Genomic DNA, 7,541 nt, shown 5'->3' with positions numbered 1-7,541 from the left:
AGCAGTTCTAGGAAGGGAATGTTATAGCAATAAATGCCTACGTTAAGAGAAAAGAAATATCTCAAATAAACAACCTCACTTTACAAGGAAGTAGAAAAAGAACAACTAAGCCCAAACTTAGCAGAAAGAATAAAATAATAATGATCAGAGCATAAACAAATGAAATAGAGACTAAAAAAACAATAGACAAGATCAAAAAATTGAGTTGGTTTTTTGAAAAGACGCACAATTTAGATCAAATTGGGCAGAAATGATATCTTAAAAATATTGTCTTCCAATTTAATTCATAAAGATGGTAAACTTCTCCATTTATTTAGGTCTTCTTTAGCTTTTGTCAGCAGTGTTTTGTAGTAAAAACTGAAAAGTATAGAAGTCTTGTACTTTTTTTGTTAAGATTTCTTCGTAGTTATCTGATGGGGTTTGTAAGTACTATTTGTAATACTATTGTTCAATTTCAATTTCAAATTGTTCATTACTAGCATATAAAAATAAAATTGAGTTTTATCTATTGACATTATATCCAAGGACATGTTAAATTCGGTTTTCAAGTGGAATAAAGATTCTTTGGGATTTTTTACCAACACAAAATATGTCATTTTTATAGATGATAATTTTACTTCTTTCTTCATAATCTTTAAATTTTTATTTATTTTTCTGCCCTACTGCACTCACCAGGACATCTACTACAATGTTAAATTGATGTGCTAATAGTAGACATCCTTATCTGATTCCCAAAGTCAGGGGTAAAGCATTCATTAGTTCACCATTAAATATGATGTTAGCTGCAGGGTTTGTTTTACTTATTTTTTTCTGTGTGGAAAATCTTTATCAGATTAGAAAATGTCCTTCTATCCTTAATGGTCTGAGTGTTTTGTTTGTTTGGGTCTTGGATTAATTTTTTTTGCATTTTATTAAAATAACCATATGATTTTTTATGCTGTTAGTAAAGGATTTTGTTTGATTTTCTAATAGTAAATCAACTTTGCATTCTTAAAATAAACCCTATAACATATATCATATATTGATTCATTCTATTTACTAGTATTTAGGATTTTTGCATCTATGTTCATGAGGGATATTGGTCTATAATTTTTTATTTTCTCCCTCCCTCCCTCCCTCCCTTCCTTCTTTCCTCCCTCCCTCCCTCCCTTCTTTCCTTCCTCCCTCCTTCCTTCTCTCTCTCTTTTCTACAATTGTCTTGTTAGGTTTTAATATCAAGCTGATCCTGGCCTAATGAAAATGCTGGGAGAAATATTTTTTCTATTCTCTGGACGTGTTTGTTTAAATTTGACTTTTTTTAATATTCAGAAACATTTATCAATAAAACAACCTGGGCCTGGAGTTTTCTTTATGTGAAGATTTTTAATTACAGACTCAATTGATATAGGACTATTCAATTTTAAAAATTTCTTCTTGTGTTACTTTTGATGTGTTTCCATAGGAATTGTGTGTTTTAGCTAATTTTTAAAGCTTTGGCATGAAATTGTTCATAATATCCCCATATTATTTTTTAATGTCTGTAGAAGATGTATTTTTTTTCCTCTTTGATGTCCTAATATTATTAATTTGTGATTTTTTTCCAGCTATTTTCTAAATAGGCCTTGCTAACAGTTTGTTAATTTTATTAATCATTTTAGAGAACCATTTTTAAAAAAAATTTCTGCTCTTACCTGTGTTATCATCTTTCATTTTCTTTGGATATAATATATGTCTCTTAACTAGTTTGTTGGTATAGAAACTTAGGTTTTCAAACTTTATTTATAATAAGTGAATTTAAAACTAAAAAGTCTTACACTGTTGGTGGAAATGTAAATTAGTACAACCTCTATGGAAAATAATATGCATATTTCTCAAAGAACTAAAAATAGAACTATTATTTGATCCAGCAGTCCCACTAGTGGGTATATTCTACTGCCTCATATTTTCTCCTGAGTATAGATTATATATTCTTGTATCTCCAATAGCTTAGTAAGTTTTGATAGTATGCTGGATATTGTCCAAAATAAGTCATAAAAGTTCCAGATAATATTTTTCACTAGTAACTATTTCCTCTTGCTTTCCTATTAGGTAGATAAAGCAATTCTGTAATCACCTCAATCCAGTCATAGATGATCTGACACAAGACTGGTTAGTAGTCTTTGTATGACAAACTTCATCTTTTACCCAACCCTTATTTGGGGGGTGGGGGTGGAGTGGGTTTTTATTTTTTTTTTTTATTAAGAGTGTGACAGAATTGCTAGTTTTATTTTCCTGAAAAACAAAAAAAAAAAAGTATGACAGATTTCTGTCACCTCGGCCCTGGAAAACTGTAGGGAATTCAACTCTGCACTTCAGAAGTTTTGGACTTAGCTCTTTCATCTCTTGCTTTCCTGTCCAATAACCCACTTCTCCTCCAACTCTCCCCAACAGCTCTGAAATATAGTAAAGTAGTAAATTTCTTGAAGAGAAGACAGGTTGAAGCAGGCTACCTCCTTCTGGTGGAACTTTTCCCCCTAAGTATTCTAAGATGATAGAAGATTTTAGTGAGCCTTTGATAAGCATTTGACATTGTTTTAAGCCTTCCACGCTATTCCAGTTATCTATTGCTGCCTAACAAACCACTCCAAAACTTAGCTGCTTAAAACAATAAGAGTTATTTATTTTGACCATGAACCTGAGAATTGAGAAGGGCTTGATGGGGATGGCTCATGTCTTTTTTATGGTACATCAGCTAGAGGGGCTCAACTGGGTTTGGAAGGATCCGGTTCTGTGATGCCTTTCTCACATGTCTGGCAAGATGGTGCTGGCTTTTGGCTGAGAGCTTAGCTGGGACTATTGGCGAGACTCCCCTCCACATGGGCTCCTCCATGTAGTCATTTGGATACTCTCACAGCATGGAGTTTGGGTTCTGAGAGGCAGGAAGTGGAAGCTGCCAATCTCGGAAAGCCTGGGCTTAGAATTTGTTTCAGTGTCACTTCTGTAGTATTTTATTTGTCAAAGCAGTCATGGAGCCTGCCCAGATTCAAGAGCAAGGGACATAAATCCCAACTCTCAATAGAAGAAATGTCCAAGAATTTATGACCATCTTTAATTTACTTCCCCACACACACCACACACCATCCCAAAGCTATAAATGTGCTATGAGGAAAACAGTCCACACGTTTAGGTCTTCTTAAGTTTTGAACATGTTATTTGAGCCTTTCACAATCATCAAAAGTCTCACTAGTTTCACTTGCCTTCAGTACAGTGTCTCTGAGTGGGTCCCTCAGTACAACCCTCAGTCTGGACCCAGAGTCTGAATATGTTTCCTGTGATGAAATCACTGGGGATTATCATTCAGCTCTGAATGCATCCCTGGTCTGGAATTCAAATTCAACCATGTTGCTTCCATAGCCCTCCGACAACTGGAAACTTTGGTAATTATTGAGACTTCCCAGTAAGGATATATAAAGTAAGAAGAGAAGTCCCAAAAGAGAATCCCAAGAAGCTCTAAAGTTAAAGACACAGGTATGAAGTTCAGACCAAGAAACAACAGTCAGAGAGGTAGGAAAAAACCAAGAGAGAAGCTAAGGTTGAGTGTTGAATAGGTAGGAGTGGTCTACAGTGTCCAGTGTCACAGAGAAGACATAAGATAAGAAATAAAAGTTTGCATTGGATTTAATGACAGGTAGACAAAGTGCAAGAGGTGGTTTAGTGCAAGGATGGGTACGGCAGCCAGGAGGCCATGGATTAAGGAGTGAATGGGAGGATTAATTGATTAAGTGAAGATTATGTGAGGGGACAACTCTTTCAATAAATCAAGTTGGGAAGGGAAGGAGAAAGATAGAGTGATTGGTAAAAAGGGACATGAAATTAAGTGAGAGTTTAACTTTTATCTAAATATAGGATAAACTTGAGTATGTTTAAATGCTGATGGAAAATTGGCAATAGACACAAAGTGGCTGAAGCTATAGAAGACACCCCAGCATTAATGGCCTTTGATAACTGATAAATAACAAAGTCTCTTGAGAGGCAGTGAGAGATTTGATCCACAACAGGGGTGGAGAAATTAGCCTGAGACTAGGATTGGCATGGTGGGGGTCATGAGGAAGTGAGTAAATTCTTCTCTTCTATTGAATCATGGAGCAAGAAAAGATGGCTCTGTAGCTACGTTTTGAGTAAAGTAACAGAAAATGGAGGTGGTTTCCACAGAATGGATTCTATTTTATTAATGAAGTAGGAACTTAATTTCCTGCTAAAAACATGAGAAGGCATGCAGGGGTAGATTTGAGCAGACAAGAAGTTTATGATAACCACTGTGGGGACTAGGAGAGAAAGATATGTGAGGATTACTGAGCAGCTTTGAGTCCAATGGAGGTTATAAGTCAGCATCACCAGTCTGAGATGTTCGTGATACAAGGAAACACAGAATTTGAACAGTTAAGTTGATTTGGAGTCAGAGATTTTATGGGGCACCTGTAACAGAAGGACAACAGATCAAAGAAATTCAGGATTTCGGCAAATGAGCGGTTGAAGCAGTGGACCATGACGTCTAGGCTGCAAGGATGTAGAATTAAGATAAAGTGGCAGAATGGAATAAATTAGAGCAGAGGGGTTTGGGTGAGGTCAAAGAACAGAGGTAATGAGAGTACAGGGAGGAGTTTATGGCCAGAGAGTAAGATGCAGAAAAGGCTAAGCTTTCAGAGGTGGAAGAGTTCTAAGTGATGGCAAGGTGCAAGTAGCAGCCACCTGAGCAGACAGCTGATGTGAAGGGGCGGTGAAAGGTCACCGAGGCTGGGGAAGTCGAAGAGCTGTGTACTGGCAGCCCACATGAAATCATGAAAAATGCTGGCAGGGTTAGAGGTGTCCGTAAAGACTATGAAACAGTCCCCGACCAGGGTGTGGTAAGTGTCAGCAACAGAAAGTACAAGTGTATGTTGGCAAAGATGGGGCATGAACTTCCAAGGAGCAGGAGAGAGGACCAGCATAGATTCAGAAGTGGCATGGGCCCTCCGGAAGGATGACCTCCCATCTGCCAAGGCTTAGGTCTGTGGAGTGTGGGGCGCTGAGTACCCTCTTTTTAAGAGGGCCACAGACAATAGGAATTCTCAGGGGAGAAGCCAGGTGTCATCCGCTGGGAAGAGGCGCTGTTTCTGATACTGTTGTCTGCCCTCGGCTGTCGTGGGGCTTGGTCCCCTGGCCTGGGAACCAACAGCTTCTCCCTTGACTTTTCTCTCTTGCTCCTGGCTCGCTCTCTCCTAAAGCATCATCGCATTAATCGCCACAGGTTAGCGCAGGAAAAACAAAGGCAGACATCACACCCAAATGGACATTCATGCTATGCATGACCAATGACTCAGAGCGCTATAGAGTCAAAAATTTACCTTGACACAGAAAAGTGAGGCAAGGACTGGGACACCACATGCTCCCCGAGTAACTGAGACAGGGCAGACTGCCTGGCTGCAGCTCCTACCAATTTGCATGTGGGTTTCTGCAAAACAAGATCGGGCATCTCTTGAATTCGAACGTCACTGTTTATTTTGTTTTTTTGTTTTTTGTAGGTTTGTTTCTGTTTTATTTGTGAATTTATTTAGGTTTTTTTTTTAAGCTATAAGTGTTTTTATACTTGTACAAATTTAAGTAACATTGTAATTTAACACTGTAATCTGTGGATTGTTTTCCTGGGAAGTAATGATATCTATACTTTACTCTATTTTGAGAAACACTGATAGAGCCAAACAACAGAGAAGTCTCAACTGAAGGCAGATGACAGCAATTGCACCGGCCAAGCCTTGCAGTTCCTCTAGGATGCCTGTGAGGTTTGAGGATGAGATCATAGGTCTTTAGAGTCTTTGCTGCAAATGCCTGGGAAGGAAGAGCTCAGCTTTGCAAACATTGTCGTGCTCACTCTCTGCTTTACCTTACTAAAGAAGGGGGTGGGGGAGGGAGGGAAGAGATACTTTCATCTGTGTCTGTGGGTACCCTAGGGAACATGTGTATAGAATTACACTGTCTCTTACGAGCACTTTTAGTTTGCTATGCCTGCAATTCAAGGATGGCAGAATGCAAGATAGCCTGCTATCAAGATGGCCCTGACTCAGAGCTGCTTAGCAATGCCACTTGTAATCTTAAAACAAAACCCACCTTCCCTCTTCAAGAACAGTCAGTTGCTTAATTGTGCTAAGCACTTTTCACCCTAGGAGGCTTCAGGTTGCTGGATTCGGCAGGGGAGCAGCCCTGGTTTGAGGTTTAGGACTACACATTTAGAAAGCTGATAACACGTCTCAGGTCGGAAAACCTGAACGTCTTTTAAGTAATTTCCAAGGATTGCATTTCACAAACTCACTTTCCCATCCAAGTAAAGAGATTCTCAAACACCCTAGCTCTTTGCAAGTGACCCTTGGCGGTGGTCAGGCTTCCTGGATAAACATGGACAGAGACTTTTAGGACCAACAAAGGCAATCATTTGATTGAACATGTCAATGCGATTGTTCAAGCTGTAAATTCAATTCTGTTACATACAGAGAGTAGTAGCATCTTAGGGCTCATGCTAATTATACTTGTGGGTTTCAACTCATTAAACTCAGAGAATGCTCAAAAAAGAAGGAAACTGGCAGCAGCAAGCCAGGCATCCCGCCGGCCTGCCCCCTCTGTGACTTTTGTCACTGTGGCTGTGCATGTTGGTATAACCAATTCACATCCAAAGAGGCTTGAAGAGGAAAGTAGAAAGAGACATGCAGGGTGTAGCAATGGAAAATGTAGCCTGATGCACATCCTATGGGGGTATCCAGAAAAAAAAAGCTGCTTTGGGGGTACAAAGGAGAAGATGAGGCCTTCCAAGGGAAATGCTAATTCTTGGAGGCGATGAATCTTTCCCCAAACCACCCACATCCGCCCCCAGGGCAAGTATCCAAAGCCAGGCAGATTCCGTTTCTCCTCTCCTTGGAGCGGGGGATCCCAGCCTCAGCCAGGCCCTTGGGAGCGGAGCCAACTCGGCGACACGGGGCAGCGAGCTGGCATCCTGTGTGGTCACGGGCGCCCTTTGCACCCCTTTCAGCATTTCTCCTCCTTTTTTTGCTGTTTCTCTTACCTCAACTCTGACCCCTCGGTGACCGAGACATCTGATAAGTCCATTCTCGGGGAAGGGGATGACAGGATGCTAAGCAAGCCAGGAATGTGTGCATTTTTTAAAAGGCCCCGTGGGGACCACGACTTCAGCAGAGAGGACAAATTGCTGATGTGGAAATTTCACATTTTAATCAACGAGGTGCAGGGAGAGAGGAAGCCTTTCTGACGACCTTCGAATCACCGTGGGTGGGCCGCTCCGGCCTCGAGGCCAGCCCTGATCGTGGGCGTTGGATTTGTTCAAAAGATAGTGATTTGAGAGGCCCCTCAAAACCAGGAGTGGTACTAGGTTCCTGCTCTGGAGAAGTTTTTATGAGAAAGAGAGGATGAGGCAGAGAGAGAGAGAGTGTCTTAAATAGCGTGAGAGTCCAAATGCACTGTTAGCTAATGGTCTTGTCGTTCCATGGGTCTCAAATGACCTCAGACATTCTCCACAATGTTTTGAAGACAGTTATCTA

The sequence above is a fragment of the Lemur catta genome, chromosome 1 (assembly GCF_020740605.2).
Source record: "Lemur catta isolate mLemCat1 chromosome 1, mLemCat1.pri, whole genome shotgun sequence".
NCBI classification, from domain to species: Eukaryota; Metazoa; Chordata; class Mammalia; order Primates; family Lemuridae; genus Lemur; species Lemur catta.
The sequence above is the reverse complement of the archived record's forward strand: the minus strand, read 5'-3'. Positions refer to the sequence as shown.